The sequence below is a fragment of the Triticum urartu genome, chromosome 3A, assembly GCF_056163025.1.
Source record: "Triticum urartu cultivar PI428250 chromosome 3A, HENAU_Tu73, whole genome shotgun sequence".
NCBI classification, from domain to species: domain Eukaryota; kingdom Viridiplantae; phylum Streptophyta; class Magnoliopsida; order Poales; family Poaceae; genus Triticum; species Triticum urartu.
In genome coordinates, this window is record NC_141875.1 from 648,103,892 (window position 1) to 648,120,718 (window position 16,827).

General features: G+C 44.3%; 1 pseudogene; it reads left to right on the forward strand.

The window, feature by feature from the left end:
• The first annotated feature begins 713 nt into the window (after positions 1–713).
• Positions 714–16,827, forward strand: part of LOC125547119 (putative histone acetyltransferase HAC-like 1) — a 149,383-nt pseudogene continuing 133,269 nt past the window's right edge.

A 16,827-nucleotide genomic window follows, 5' to 3' on the forward strand; every position in this document is an offset into this window, starting at 1 on the left:
TGTCCCACCTCGAGGAGATTGAGTGTATTTTGACGACGCAATTTTGACCCGAATCTTGGATTCGTTCCTTCTCCTTTTGATGCCACGAAGCTACCAATTTTGTCCAATTCATCCTTTTCTTGGATTTGGATCCATTTCTTTGCTATATATGGTCAAGGTAATTGTTTGTCTCAACAATGTTACCTTGCCTTCAAGTGTGTTCCAGAGATCCAATGACAGGTCGATCTTTGCTCATGGCGCGCCACCGGCCAGTGCAAGAGAAAGACCACGGCGATATACTTACGTACATGTGTGTTGTTTTCTAATTTTGTAAAGTTGGTCTTGTAAGAGGAGGACAATTTTCGTACGTATGGCCTTGGCCTTGTTGCACAAAAAAATATATCCCAATACCAATTGGCGGTGAAACGTCCAATAGATAGCAGGGTAACCCAAAACCAAGAAGGGCCAGGCTCACGCACACTAACCAGTTGTATTCTGGCGCCTGTCACCGGGCGTAGGGCGATACTCTCATTCTGTGGCAGGAAGTAATTACGTGTGGTCCGGCTACATATCAACGGGGAGCACGGCGCTCGCCCAGCACCCGCTATATATTGACCCTCTCTCAGGCAGACAAGTCCAGTACGCCATTGGTCAAAGTCCCCTTTCTTTCTTCGTCTCGCCGGCCGGCCACCTCCTAGTCCCAGGTGAGCCTTCGTCCCCCACTGGCCAGGAAGATGAACGGGTGGCATAGCACGCTGATGAATCAGCAGGTTGGCAGCGCCGGCCTTGGCGTTGGCGGCTCCGTCGGGATGCAGGATGTGGTGGGCCTAGCCGCCGCGGCCGATCCCCAGTTTGTGAGGCTGCGGGACATGGCCCGAGAGAAGATGTAAGCTCTTGCTGCTTTTCTCTGCTCCAACTGCGATTGCGTAGATTAGAGTATTTCGAGAAAAAACTGGAACTCTTAGTAGTCGTATCCTATTCGATGACCTACTCAACAGCAGTACCACGTTTATCACTCTATCATTCCCAACAAATATCATCAAAGGTGATCAATCGTGGACTACGTACCTGAAACTTCACAGGGGCTTGCATATAAATTTTGCATATTTAAGGGGTGCGGTTGAATCCCTGTAACAGTTACAAAAAGATATCTTCTACTCTATCAAAGCTAAAGATCTGAATCTGATATTAATTCACAGATTCAAGTTTTTGCTAACGTTGCAATTGCTGCCTCTCTGGCAGCCGCGCCTCCGGGCGCTTGCGAGCCGGCTCGAGGAAATCTTGTTTAGAAAATACCCAAACAAGGTGTTCCTCTCTTTCCTTCTTTATTGGAGCTTTGGTTTTCAGGCAACCAAGTCCATTTCCGAGCAAGATATCAAATATTACCATTTAATTAACCATGTGTGTTTTTGATATCTCTTGTTGTTAGGGCGGATGGAGTACGGTAACATTACGAGGCGACCAATGCCGCCAACAATGATGTTTGCTATCAAGACCTACACGGCTCAGAACCGACAATACCGACAAAATCAACAATCGTTAAGACAGATAGCATCTTCCCCTAGCTATGGGGCGATGTGTAACATCCCAAATTTTCAATTTGGAATGTTATAAATAGGTTATTCATGCATATCATATTTTATTGCATTTTGTTTTGCGATCTTAGAAAATCCTAAGCAACTCAAGCACCCACGGAGAGAGTTGGGGATTTCATGATTTTCATATTTGAATTTTTTTTCAAATATTGAAACAAAGATCATTTTGGTGTTAATTATTTTTTCGTCAAAAATATTTCATATTAAAATATATGAAAGGAGATAATATGACTTCTCCAAAATAAAAGAAATATTGAAGGAAAAATGTTAAAATCAAATAAATAATTTTATTTGCATTTTATTGCTATTTTATTTTAAATTAGGAAAAATATGCGTTTTTCAAAATTACATTAGAGGCTCAAATAAATGTTCACTTTGTCTGTAATATTATTAGAGGACCGTCCAAATTTATCTCATGATTTTTGGACTTCGTTTAGTATTTCATTTGTTAGTTTTTCGACGTCAGGATTATTTAAAAAAAAGTCAACCGACCTATTGGGCCGTGCCCGAGCTGGACTCGTCCGAGCTCAGGCTTTATAAGCCCAAGCCCGAGGCCCCCCGAGGCCCAACAGTCGCCGCCGCCCCAAACCCTAACCCTAGCACCGCCCAGCCGCCGCCGCCACCGTGTTGCCCCCCGCGCCGCCGCCCGCCGCCTCGCGGTAGTTAGCACCGCCGGTTTTCATCGGTTTTGGTTTCGGTAAAAACCCTAGATTGGTTTTATTTTTTGATCGGTTTTTGTTCGGTTTTCTTCGGTTTAGTTAAATAGCGGGCATTCATCCGAACGTTCGTTTTAACAAACGCTGTTCGTCAGTTAGCCACAGACAGCGAATGTTCGTTCATTAGCCTGTTCGTCTCGTTTTATTTTCCAGGGTTTTTTCATGATTATTTTCGATCGCGATTTCTGCCCTGATCTTCGTTTTAGTTTATCTTTTCGCTCGTTTATCCAAATCAGGTGAAACAAGCGCCTAGATCTTCGTCTCGAAGCCCTTTTTCTGTTTAACCAATTTGAACAAGATTTTGGTACTGTAAAATTTTACTTTAGTCCAGATTAGTAAACGGATTTTGTTTCTTTCGTAGTTTGAGTTTTGTTGCTCCGTTTGATTTGATTCTTTTTGCAAACCGGAGTTCTTCTGTTAAACTTTCAGGTTATATCTTCTTATTTGAGTTTTACCCGTGCATCTTTGCTTGAGTGCTTATGTATGCTATTGTTTATTTGCGATAGAATTTCCGCAGTGCGAAGCGTGCTACTAAGAGTCACTAGGTTTTGCGAATCGTCGGCAAGGCAAGTAACACATTGATCATACTCTTTTCATACCCAGTTTTTATCCATTAGTTACAATCCTCAAACACTGCATGATTAGGATGTGTTTTACTTGTGGGTATTGGGAAGTAGATGATGAGGTAGAACCTATTACCTGTTCTATTATCAAACCTTGGGAGTTACTTCTACGTTATGCTTATATCGCCATGCTATGCTCGTAGACGTGGATTGAGTTTGAGTGTATCCATGACAAATGTGAGATTGTTAACTAATGGTACAACTTAAGGTGCTAACTTTGATACACATCTGGGTGGATTGTTGGTTTGGGCACCTGGGGTTATACTAGTGTTGTCCTAGGAGATCCCGGGGTTATACTGTGTGATCGTCCTATGGTACGCCACCCAGGCTCAAAGGGATCATAAGATTATTTAGGCTAGAAACTTCCGTGTGTAGCCATGATGACCCACAAGTATTGGGGATCAATCGTAGTCCTTTCGATAAATAACAGTGTCGAACCCAACGAGGAGCAAAAGGAAATGATAAGCGGTTTTTAGCAAGGTATTCTCTGCAAGCACTAAAATTATCGGTAACAGATAGTTTTGTGATAAGGTAATTTGTAACGAGTAGCAAGTAATAAATGTAAATAAGGTGCAGCAAGATGGCCCAATCCTTTTTGTAGCAAAGGAAAAGCCTGGACAAACTCTTATATGAAGGAAAGCGCTCCTGAAGACACATGGGAATTATCGTCAAGCTAGTTTTCATCACGTTCATATTATTCGCGTTCGATACATTGATAATTTGATATGTGAGTGTACCGGTGCTTGGGTACTGTTCTTACTTGGACAAGCATCCCACTTATGATTAACCCCCATTGCAAGCATCCGCAACTACAACATAAGTATTAAGGTAAACCTAACCATAACATGAAACATATGGATCCAAATCAGCCCCTTACGAAGCAACACATAAACTAGGGTTTAAGGTTCTGTCACTCTAGCAACCCATCATGTACTTATTACTTCCCGATGCCTCCCTCTAGGCCCAAACAATGGTGAAGTGTCATGTAGTCGACGTTCACATGACACCACTAGAGGGATGACAACATACATCTCATCAAAATATCGAACGAATACCAAATTCACATGACTACTAATAGCAAGACTTCTCCCATGTCCTTAGGAACAAATGTAACTACTCACAAAGCATATTCATGTTCATAATCAGAGGGGTATTAATATGCATAATGGATCTGAACATATGATCTTCCACCAAGTAAACCAACTAGCATCAACTACAAGGAGTAATCAACACTAGCTACTAGCAACCCCACTGGTACCAACCTGAGGTTTGGATACAAGAAATGAACTAGGGTTTGAGATGAGATGGTGCTGGTGAATATTTTGATGGAGATTGACTCCCTCCCGATGAGAGGATCGTTGGTGATGATTTCCCCCTCCCGGAGGGAAATTTCCCTGGCAGAAGAGCTCTGCCAGAGCCCTGGATTGGTTCCGCCAAGGTTCCACCTAGTGGCGGAGGAGTCTCGTCCCATGAGTTGGATTATGATTTTTTCCTCGGGGAAAGACCTCATATAGCAGAAGATGGGCATCGGAGGGCCACCAGGGGGCCCATGAGGCAGGCGGGCGCGCCTCCCACCCTCGTGGCTGATGGGTGGCCCCCCTCTGGTACTTCTTGCACCCAATATTTTATATATATTCTGAAAAGTGCTCCCGTGGAGTTTCAGGACTTTTGGAGATGTGCAGAATAGGTCTCTAATATTTGCTCCTTTTCTAGCCCAGAATTCCAGCTGCCGGCATTGCCCCTCTTCATGTAAACCTTGTAAAATAAGCGAGAATAGGCATAAGTATTGTGACATAATGTGTAATAACAGCCCATAATGCAATAAATATCGACATAAAAGCATGATGTGAAATGGACGTATCAACTCCCCCAAGCTTAGACCTCGCTTGTCCTCAAGCGAAAGACGAAATCAAAAAATATGTCCATGTGTTTAGAGATAGAGGTGTCCATAAAAATAAAATACGGACATGAGGGCATCATGATCATTCTTAGAACATCAATCTTTGTTTATGATCTCTTATGCTAAAGTAACAATTCAATCACAATTTCAAGTATGAATCATAAACTTCATTGAAAGCTAACAAACTCTAATCTCAGTCACTGAGGCAATTGCAATTTATCATAACATAGGAAAGAGTCAATATAGGAGCTTTTCAGCAAGTCCACATACTCAACTATCATTTAGTCTTTCACAGTTGCTAACACTCACGCAATATTTATGGGCATGGAGTTTTAATCGGTCATAGAGAAAGATAGGGGCTTATAGTATTGCCTCCCAAGGTTTTACCTCAAGGGTAATGTCAACAATAATAGCTCATACAAACTCACATCCAATTAGCTATATGTATCTGGAACTTTCCAACATATTGTGCTTGCCAAAAGATAAAATGTAAAAAGGAAAGGTGAAGATCACCATAACTCTTATATAAGATAGAAGATAAAAGTAAAAGATAGGCCCGTCGTAGAGGGAAGCAGAGATTGTCATGCATTTTGTGGTTGGATGCACAAAATCTTAATGCAAAAGAACGTAACTTTATATTGCCACTTGTGATATGGACCTTTATTATGCAGTCTGTCGCTTTTATTTCTTCCACATCACAAGATCGTATAAAGCTTATTTTCTCCACATTAATAAGTCATACATATTTAGAGAGCAATTTTTATTGCTTGGACCGATGACAACTTACTTGAAGGATCTTACTCAATCCATAGGTAGATATGGTGGACTCTCATGGCAAAACGAGTTTAGGGATATTTGGAAGCACAAGTAGTATCTCTACTTGGTGCAAAGAAATTGGCTAGCATGAGAGGGAAAAGCAAGCTCAACATGTTGGATGATCCATGACATTATAATTTATCTCAGATGTAAGAAAACATAACCCATTACATTGTCTTCCTTGTCCAACGTCAACTCTTTAGCATGTCATACTTTAGTGAGTGCTTACAATCATAAAAGATGTCCAAGATAGTATATTTATATGTGAACCTCTCTTTCTTTATTACTTCCTATTAATTGCAACGATGACCAGAACTATGTTTGTCAACTCTCAACAACTTTTACTCCTCATACTCTTTATATGTGAGCTCATTACTGTCCATAAGATCCATATGATCTCTTTATTTCTTTTTATTTTATTCCCTCAAGATCATAGCAAAATAATCAAGCCCTTGACTCAACACTAATCTTATTATATAGCTCACGGACCCGATTACATAGGAAGATCATAAGGCAAATCTCACAACTAGATCATCCTAAAACTTTATTCTACTAGATCAAGATATTATCAAAAGGATCAAACTAAGAAATATGGTAAAGATAAAAGTGATGGTGGTACGATACCAGGGCACTCCCCCAAGCTTGGCAGTTGCCAAGGGGAGTGTTGGGGAACGTTGCAGAAAACAAAAATTTTCCTACTCGTTTCACCAAGATCCATCTAGGAGTTCATCTAACAACGAGTCATCAGATGCATCTACATACCTTTGTAGATCGCGTGCGGAAGCGTTCAAAGAACGGTGATGATGTAGTCGAACACGACGTGATCCAAATCACCGATGACCAAGCGCCGAACGGACGGCACCTCCGCGTTCAACACACGTACGGGACGGGAGACGTCTCCTCCTTCTTGATCTAGCAAGGGGAGGAGGAGAGGTTGATGAAGATCCAGCAGCACGACGGCGTGGTGGTGGATGCAGGGCGTCACAGTAGCAGGGCTTCGCCTATACTACGAGGGAGAAACGTAACGGGGAGAAAGGAAGGCGCCAAGGCTGAGGTATGAAGTCCTCCCCTCTCCTCAACTATATATAGGGGTGCCAAGGGGGGTGGCCGGCCCTAGGAGATGGGATCTCCTAGGGGGGGCGGCGGCCAAGGGGTGGGGGGCTTGCCCCCCAAGCAAGGGGGCGCCCCCCTTAGGGTTTCCCCCAACCCTAGGCGCATGGGCCCTTGGGGGGGTGGCGCCCCAGCCCACTTTGGGCTGGGTTCCCTCCCACTTCAGCCCATGGGGCCCCCCGGGATAGGTGGCCCCACCCGGTGGACCCCCGGGACCCTCCCGGTGGTCCCGGTACAATACCGGTGACCCCGAAACTTGTCCCGATGGCCGAAACAGCACTTCCTATATATAATTCTTTACCTCCGGACCATTCCGGAACTCCTCGTGACGTCCGGGATCTCATCCGGGACTCCGAACAACATTCAGGTTAATGCATATACATATCCTCACAACCCTAGCGTCACTGAACCTTAAGTGTGTAGACCCTACGGGTTCGGGAGACAAGCAGACATGACCGAGACGACTCTCCGGCCAATAACCAACAGCGGGATCTGGATACCCATGTTGGCTCCCACATGCTCCACGATGATCTCATCGGATGAACCACGATGTCGAGGATTCAATCAACCCCGTATGCAATTCCCTTTGTCAATCGATATGTTACTTGCCCGAGATTCGATCGTCGGTATCCCAATACCTCGTTCAATCTCGTTACCGGCAAGTCACTTTACTCGTACCGTAATGCATGATCCCGTGACCAGACACTTGGTCACTATGAGCTCAGTATGATGATGCATTACCGAGTGGGCCCGGTGATACCTCTCCGTCATACGGAGTGACATATCCCAGTCTTGATCCATGTTAACCCAACAGACACTTTCGGAGATACCCGTAGTCTACCTTTATAGGCACCCAGTTACGTTGTGACGTTTGGTATACCCAAAGCACTCCTACGGTATCCGGGAGTTACACGATCTAATGGTCTAAGGAAGAGATACTTGACACTGGAAAAACTCTAGCAAATGAACTATACGATCTTGTGCTATGTTTAGGATTGGGTCTTGTCCATCACATCATTCTCCTAATGATGTGATCTTGTTATCAATGACATCCAATGTCCATAGTCAGGAAACCATGACTATCTGTTGATCAACGAGCTAGTCAACTAGAGGCTTACTAGGGACATGTTGGTGTCTGTTATTCACACATGTATTACGATTTCCGGATAATACAATTATAGCATGAAAAAAGACAATTATCATGAACAAGGAAATATAATAATAATGCTTTTATTATTGCCTCTAGGGCATATTTCCAACAGTCTCCCACTTGCACTAGAGTCAATAATCTAGTTACATTGTGATGAATCGAACACCCATGGAATTCTGGTGTTGATCATGTTTTTCCCTAGGGAGAGGTTTAGTCAACGGATCTGCTACATTCAGGTCCGTATGTACTTTACAAATCTCTATGTCTCCATCTTGAACATTTTCACGAATGGAGTTGAAGCGACGCTTGATGTGCCTTGTCTTCTTGTGAAACCTGGGCTCCTTTGTAAGTGCAATAGCTCCAGTGTTGTCACAGAAAAGTTTGATTGGCCCCGACGCATTGGGTATGACTCCTAGGTTGGTGATGAACTCCTTCACCCATATTGCTTCATGTGCTGCCTCCGAGGCTGCCATGTACTCCGCTTCACATGTAGATCCCGCCACGACGCTTTGCTTGCAACTGCACCAGCTTACTGCCCCACCATTCAAAATATACACGTATCCGGTTTGTGACTTAGAGTCATCCAGATCTGTGTCGAAGCTAGCGTCGATGTAACCCTTTACGACGAGCTCTTCGTCACCTCCATAAACGAGAAACATTTCCTTAGTCCTTTTCAGGTACTTCAGGATATTCTTCACCGCTGTCCAGTGTTCCTTGCCAGGATTACTTTGGTACCTTCCCATCAAACTTACGGCAAGGTTTACATCAGGTTTGGTACACAGCATGGCATACATAATAGAACCTATGGCTGAGGCATAGGGGATGACACTCATCTCTTCTATATCTTCTGTCGTGGTCGGACATTGAGCTGAGCTCAATTTCGTACCTTGTAACACAGGTAAGAACCCCTTCTTAGACTGATCCATGTTGAACTTCTTCAATATCTTATCAAGGTATGTGCTTTGTGAAAGACCTATGAGGCGTCTCGATCTATCTCTATAGATTTTGATGCCTAATATATAAGCAGCTTCTCCAAGGTCCTTCATTGAAAAACTCTTATTCAAGTAGGCCTTGATGCTGTCCAAGAGTTCTATATCATTTCCCATCAATAGTATGTCATCTACATATAATATGAGAAATGCTACAGAGCTCCCACTCACTTTCTTGTAAACACAGGCTTCTCCATAAGTCTGTATAAACCCAAACACTTTGATCATCTCATCAAAGCGAATGTTCCAACTCCGAGATGCTTGCACCAGCCCATAAATCGAGCGTTGGAGCTTGCACACCTTGTCAGCATTCTTAGGATCGACAAAACCTTTCGGCTGCATCATATACAATTCTTCCTTAAGGAAACCATTAAGGAATGCCGTTTTGACGTCCATTTGCCATATTTTATAATCGTAGAATGCGGCAATTGCTAACATGATTCGGACGGACTTTAGCTTCGCTACCGGTGAGAAAGTCTCATCGTAGTCAACCCCTTGAACTTGTCGATAACCCTTAGCGACAAGTCGAGCTTTATAGATGGTCACATTACCATCCGCGTCTGTCTTCTTCTTAAAGATCCATTTATTTTCTATGGCTCGCCGTTCTATGGGCAAGTCAGTCAAAGTCCATACTTCATTTTCATACATGGATCCTATCTCGGATTTCATGGCTTCTAGCCATTTGTCGGAATCCGGGCCCGCCATCGCTTCTTCATAGTTCGAAGGTTCACCGTTGTCTAACAACATGATTTCCAAGACAGGGTTGCCGTACCACTCTGGTGCGGAACGTGTCCTTGTGGACCTTCGGATTTCAGTAGGAGCTTGATCAGAAGTATCTTGATCATTATCATTAACTTCCTCTCTAGTCGGTGCAGGCACCTCAAGAACATTTTCTTGAGTTGCGCCATTTTTCGGTTCAAGAGGTAATACTTCATCAAGCTCTACTTTCCTCCCACTTACTTCTTTCGAGAGAAACTCTTTCTCTAGAAAGGACCCATTCTTGGCAACAAAGATCTTGCCTTCGGATCTGAGGTAGAAGGTGTACCCAATAGTTTCTTTTGGGTATCCTATGAAGATGCATTTTTCTGACTTGGGTTCGAGCTTTTCAGGTTGAAGTTTCTTGACATAAGCATCGCATCCCCAAACTTTTAGAAACGACGGCTTAGGTTTCTTCCCAAACCATAATTCATACGGTGTCGTCTCAACGGATTTCGATGGAGCCCTATTTAAAGTGAATGCGGCAGTCTCTAAAGCATAGCCCCAAAAAGATAGCGGTAAATCGGTAAGAGACATCATGGATCGCACCATATCTAATAGAGTGCGATTACGACGTTCGGACACACCGTTACGCTGAGGTGTTCCAGGCGGCGTGAGTTGTGAAACTATTCCACATTTTCTTAAGTGTGTGCCAAATTCATGACTCAAGTATTCTCCTCCACGATCTGATCGTAGAAACTTGATTTTCCTGTCACGTTGATTTTCAACCACACTCTGAAATTCCTTGAACTTTTCAAAGGTTTCAGACTTGTGTTTCATTAAGTAGATATACCCATATCTACTCAAGTCATCAGTGAGGGTGAGAACATAACGATAGCCACCGCGAGCCTCAACACTCATTGGACCGCACACATCAGTATGTATGATTTCCAACAAGTTGGTTGCTCGCTCCATTGTTCCTGAGAACGGAGTCTTGGTCATCTTACCCATGAGGCATGGTTCGCACGTGTCAAATGATTCATAATCAAGAGACTCTAAAAGTCCATCTGCATGGAGCTTCTTCATGCGTTTGACACCTATGTGACCAAGGCGGCAGTGCCACAAGTATGTGGGACTATCATTATCAACCTTACATCTTTTGGTACTCACATTATGAACATGTGTAGTATCACGTTCGAGATTCATAAAGAATAAACCATTCACCATAGGAGCATGACCATAAAACATATCTCTCATATAAATAGAACAACCATTATTCTCGGATTTAAATGAGTAGCCATCTCGAATTAAACGAGATCCCGATACAATGTTCATGCTCAAAGCTGGCACTAAATAACAATTATTAAGGCTTAAAACTAATCCCGAAGGTAGATATAGAGGCAGCGTGCCGACAGCGATCACATTGACCTTGGAACCATTCCCGACGCGCATCATCACCTCGTCCTTTGCCAGTTTCCGCTTATTCCGCAGCCCCTGCTTTGAGTTACAAATGTGAGCAACTGCACCGGTATCGAATACCCAGGAGCTACTACGGACACTAGTAAGGTACACATCAATTACATGTATATCACATATACCTTTTGCTTTGCCGGCCTTCTTGTCTGCTAAGTATTTAGGGCAGTTCCGCTTCCAGTGACCGCTTCCCTTGCAATAAAAGCACTCAGTCTCGGGCTTGGGTCCATTCTTTGGCTTCTTCCCGGCAGCTTGCTTGCCGGGCGCGGCAAGCTCCTTGCCGTCCTTCTTGAAGTTCTTTTTACCCTTTCCTTTCTTGAACTTAGTGGTTTTATTGACCATCAACACTTGATGTTCCTTCTTGACTTCTACCTCTGCTGATTTCAGCATTGCAAACAACTCAGGAATGGTCTTTTGCATCCCCTGCATGTTGAAGTTCATCACAAAGCTCTTGTAGCTTGGTGGAAGCGACTGGAGGATTCTGTCAATGACCGCATCATCTGGGAGGTTAACTCCCAGCAGAGACAAGCGGTTATGCAACCCAGACATAGTGAGTATGTGCTCACTGACAGAACTATTTTCCTCCATCTTACAGCTGAAGAACTTATCGGAGACTTCATATCTCTCGATCCGGGCATGAGCTTGAAAAACCATTTTCAGCTCTTCGAACATCTCATATGCTCCATGTCTCTCAAAACGTTTTTGGAGCCCCAGCTCTAAGCTGTAAAGCATGCCGCACTGAACGAGGGAGTAGTCGTCAACACGTGTCTGCCAAGCGTTCATAACGTCTTGGTTCTGTGGGACGGGAGCTTCACCTAGCGGTGCTTGTAGGACATAATCTTTCTTGGCAGCTATGAGGATGATCCTCAGGTTCTGGACCCAGTCCGTATAGTTGCTGCCATCGTCTTTCAGCTTGGTTTTCTCTAGGAACGCGTTGAAGTTGAGGACTACGTTGGCCATTTGATCTACAAGACATAGTGTAAAATATTTTAGACTAAGTTCATGATAATTAAGTTCATCTAATCAAATTATTAATGAACTCCCACTTAGATTAGACATCCCTCTAGTCATCTAAGTATGACATGATCCGAGTTAACTAGGCCGTGTCCGATCATCACGTGAGACGGACTAGTCAACATCGGTGAACATCTTCATGTTGATCGTATCTTCTATACGACTCATGCTCGACCTTTCGGTCTTCTGTGTTCTGAGGCCATGTCTGTACATGCTAGGCTCATCAAGTCAACCTAAGTGTTTGCATGTGTAAATCTGTCTTACACCCGTTGTATGTGAACGTCTGAATAAAACACCCGATCATCACGTGGTGTTTTGAAACAGCGAACTGTCGCAACGGTGCACAGTTAGGGGGAACACTTCTTGAAATTAGTATGAGGGATCATATTATTTACTACCGTCGTTCTAAGTAAACAAGATGCAAAACATGATAAACATCACATGCAATCAAATATTAAACGTAACATGATATGGCCAATATCACACAGCTCCTTCGATCTCCATCTTGGGGCTCCATGATCATCTTGTCACCGGCTTGACACCATGATCTCCATCATCATGATCTCCATCATCGTGTCTCCATGAAGTTGCTCGCCAACTATTACTTCTACTACTATGGCTAATGCGTTTAGCAATAAAGTAAAGTAATTTACATGGCGTTTCTCAATGACACGCAGGTCATATAAAAGAATAAAGACAACTCCTATGGCTCCTGCCGGTTGTCATACTCATCGACATGCAAGTCGTGGTTCCTATTACAATAGCATGAACATCTCATACATCACATATAGATCATTCATCATTCATCACAACTTTGGCCATATCATATCACAAACCACTTGCTGCAAAAACAAGTTAGACGTCCTCTAATTGTTGTTGCAAGTTTTACGTGGCTGAATTAGGGTTCTAGCAAGAACGTCTTCTTACCTACGTTTAAAGCCACAACGTGATTTGTCAACTTCTATTTACCCTTCATAAGGACCCTGTTCATCGAATCCGCTCCAACTAAAGTGGGAGAGACAGACACCCGCCAGCCACCTTATGCAACTAGTGCATGTTAGTCGGTGGAACCGGTCTCACGTAAGCGTACGTGTAAGGTTGGTCCGGGCCGCTTCATCCCACAATGCCGCTGAAGCAAGAAAAGACTAGTAGCGGCAAGAAAGTTGACAAATCTACGCCCACAACAAATTGTGTTCTACTCGCGCAAGAAGAACTACGCATAAACCTGGCTCTGAAACCACTGTTGGGGAACGTTGCAGAAAACAAAAATTTTCCTACTCATTTCACCAAGATCCATCTAGGAGTTCATCTAACAACGAGTCATCAGATGCATCTACATACCTTTGTAGATCGCGTACGGAAGCGTTCAAAGAACGGTGATGATGTAGTCGAACACGACGTGATCCAAATCACCGATGACCAAGCGCCGAACGGACGGCACCTCCGCGTTCAACACACGTACGGGACGGGAGACGTCTCCTCCTTCTTGATATAGCAAGTGGAGGAGGAGAGGTTGATGAAGATCCAGCAGCACGACGGCGTGGTGGTGGATGCAGGGCGTCACAGTAGCAGGGCTTCGCCTATACTACGAGGGAGAGACGTAACGGGGAGAAGGGAAGGCGCCAAGGCTGAGGTATGAAGTCCTCCGCTCTCCTCAACTATATATAGGGGTGCCAAGGGGGGTGGCCGGCCCTAGGAGATGGGATCTCCTAGGGGGGGGCGGCCAAGGGGTGGGGGGCTTGCCCCCCAAGCAAGGGGGCGCCCCCCTTAGGGTTTCCCCCAACCCTAGGCGCATGGGCCCTTGGGGGGGTGGCGCCCCAGCCCACTTTGGGCTGGGTTCCCTCCCACTTCAGCCCATGGGGCCCCCCAGGACAGGTGGCCCCACCCGGTGGACCCCCGGGACCCTCCCGGTGGTCCCCGTACAATACTGGTGACCCCGAAACTTGTCCTGATGGCCGAAACAACACTTCCTATATATAATTCTTTACCTCCGGACCATTCCGGAACTCCTCGTGATGTCCGGGATCTCATCTGAGACTCCGAACAACATTCGGGTTACTGCATATACATATCCTCACAACCCTAGCGTCACCGAACCTTAAGTGTGTAGACCCTACGGGTTCGGGAGACAAGCAGACATGACCGAGACGACTCTCCGGCCAATAACCAACAGCGGGATCTGGATACCCATGTTGGCTCCCACATGCTCCACGATGATCTCATCGGATGAACCACGATGTCGAGGATTCAATCAACCCCGTATGCAATTCCCTTTGTCAATCGATATGTTACTTGCCCGAGATTCGATCGTCAGTATCCCAATACCTCGTTCAATCTCGTTACCGGCAAGTCACTTTACTCGTACCGTAATGCATGATCCCGTGACTAGACACTTGGTCACTATGAGCTCATTATGATGATGCATTACCGAGTGGGCCCGGTGATACCTCTCCGTCATACGGAGTGACAAATCCCAGTCTTGATCCATGTTAACCCAACAGACACTTTCGGAGATACCCATAGTCTACCTTTATAGTCACCCAGTTATGTTGTGACGTTTGGTATACCCAAAGCACTCCTACGGTATCCGGGAGTTACACGATCTCATGGTCTAAGGAAAAGATACTTGACACTGGAAAAACTCTAGCAAACGAACTATACGATCTTGTGCTATGTTTAGGATTGGGTCTTGTCCATCACATCATTCTCCTAATGATGTGATCTCGTTATCAATGACATCCAATGTACATAGTCAGGAAACCATGACTATCTGTTGATCAACGAGCTAGTCAACTAGAGGCTTACTAGGGACATGTTGGTGTCTGTTATTCACACATGTATTACGATTTCCGGATAATACAATTATAGCATGAATAAAGACAATTATCATGAACAAGGAAATATAATAATAATGCTTTTATTATTGCCTCTAGGGCATATTTCCAACAGTCTCCCACTTGCACTAGAGTCAATAATCTAGTTACATTGTGATGAATCGAACACCCATGGAATTCTGGTGTTGATCATGTTTTTCCCTAGGGAGAGGTTTAGTCAACGGATCTGCTACATTCAGGTCCGTATGTACTTTACAAATCTCTATGTCTCCATCTTGAACATTTTCATGAATGGAGTTGAAGCGACGCTTGATGTGCCTTGTCTTCTTGTGAAACCTGGGCTCCTTGGTAAGTGCAATAGCTCCAGTGTTGTCACAGAAAAGTTTGATTGGCCCCGACGCATTGGGTATGACTCCTAGGTTGGTGATGAACTCCTTCACCCATATTGCTTCATGTGCTGCCTCCGAGGCTGCCATGTACTCCGCTTCACATGTAGATCCCGCCACGACGCTTTGCTTGCAACTGCACCAGCTTACTGCCCCACCATTCAAAATATACACGTATCCGGTTTGTGACTTAGAGTCATCCAGATCTGTGTCGAAGCTAGCGTTGACGTAACCCTTTATGACGAGCTCTTCGTCACCTCCATAAACGAGAAACATTTCCTTAGTCCTTTTCAGGTACTTCAGGATATTCTTGACCGTTGTCCAGTGTTCCTTGCCAGGATTACTTTGGTACCTTCCCATCAAACTTACGGCAAGGTTTACATCAGGTCTGGTACACAACATGGCATACATAATAGAACCTATGGCTGAGGCATAGGGGATGACACTCATCTCTTCTATATCTTTTGTTGTTGTCGGACATTGAGCTGAGCTCAATTTCATACGTTGTAACACAGGTAAGAACCCCTTCTTAGACTGATCCATATTGAACTTCTTCAATATCTTATCAAGGTATGTGCTTTGTGAAAGACCTATGAGGCGTCTCGATCTATCTCTATAGATTTTGATGCCTAATATATAAGCAGCTTCTCCAAGGTCCTTCATTGAAAAACTCTTATTCAAGTAGGCCTTGATGCTGTCCAAGAGTTCTATATCATTTCCATCAATAGTATGTCATCTACATATAATATGAGAAATGCTACAGAGCTCCCACTCACTTTCTTGTAAACACAGGCTTCTCCATAAGTCTGTGTAAACCCAAACGCTTTGATCATCTCATCAAAGCGAATGTTCCAACTCCGAGATGCTTGCACCAGCCCATAAATCGAGCGTTGGAGCTTGCACACGTTGTCAGCATTCTTAGGATCGACAAAACCTTCCGGCTGCATCATATACAATTCTTCCTTAAGGAAACCATTAAGGAATGCCGTTTTGACGTCCATTTGCCATATTTTATAATCGTAGAATGCGGCAATTGCTAACATGATTCGGACGGACTTTAGCTTCGCTATCGGTGAGAAAGTCTCATCGTAGTCAACCCCTTGAACTTGTCGATAACCCTTAGCGACAAGTCGAGCTTTATAGATGGTCACATTACCATCCGCGTCTGTCTTCTTCTTAAAGATCCATTTATTTTCTATGGCTCGCCGTTCTACGGGCAAGTCAGTCAAAGTCCATACTTCATTTTCATACATGGATCCTATCTCGGATTTCATGGCTTCTAGCCATTTGTCGGAATCCGGGCCCGCCATCGCTTCTTCATAGTTCGAAGGTTCACCGTTGTCTAACAACATGATTTCCAAGACAGGGTTGCCGTACCACTCTGGTGCGGAACGTGTCCTTGTGGACCTTCGGATTTCAGTAGGAGCTTGATCAGAAGTATCTTGATCATTATCATTAACTTCCTCTCTAGTCGGTGCAGGCACCTCAGGAACATTTTCTTGAGTTGCGTCATTTTCCGGTTCAAGAGGTAATACTTCATCAAGCT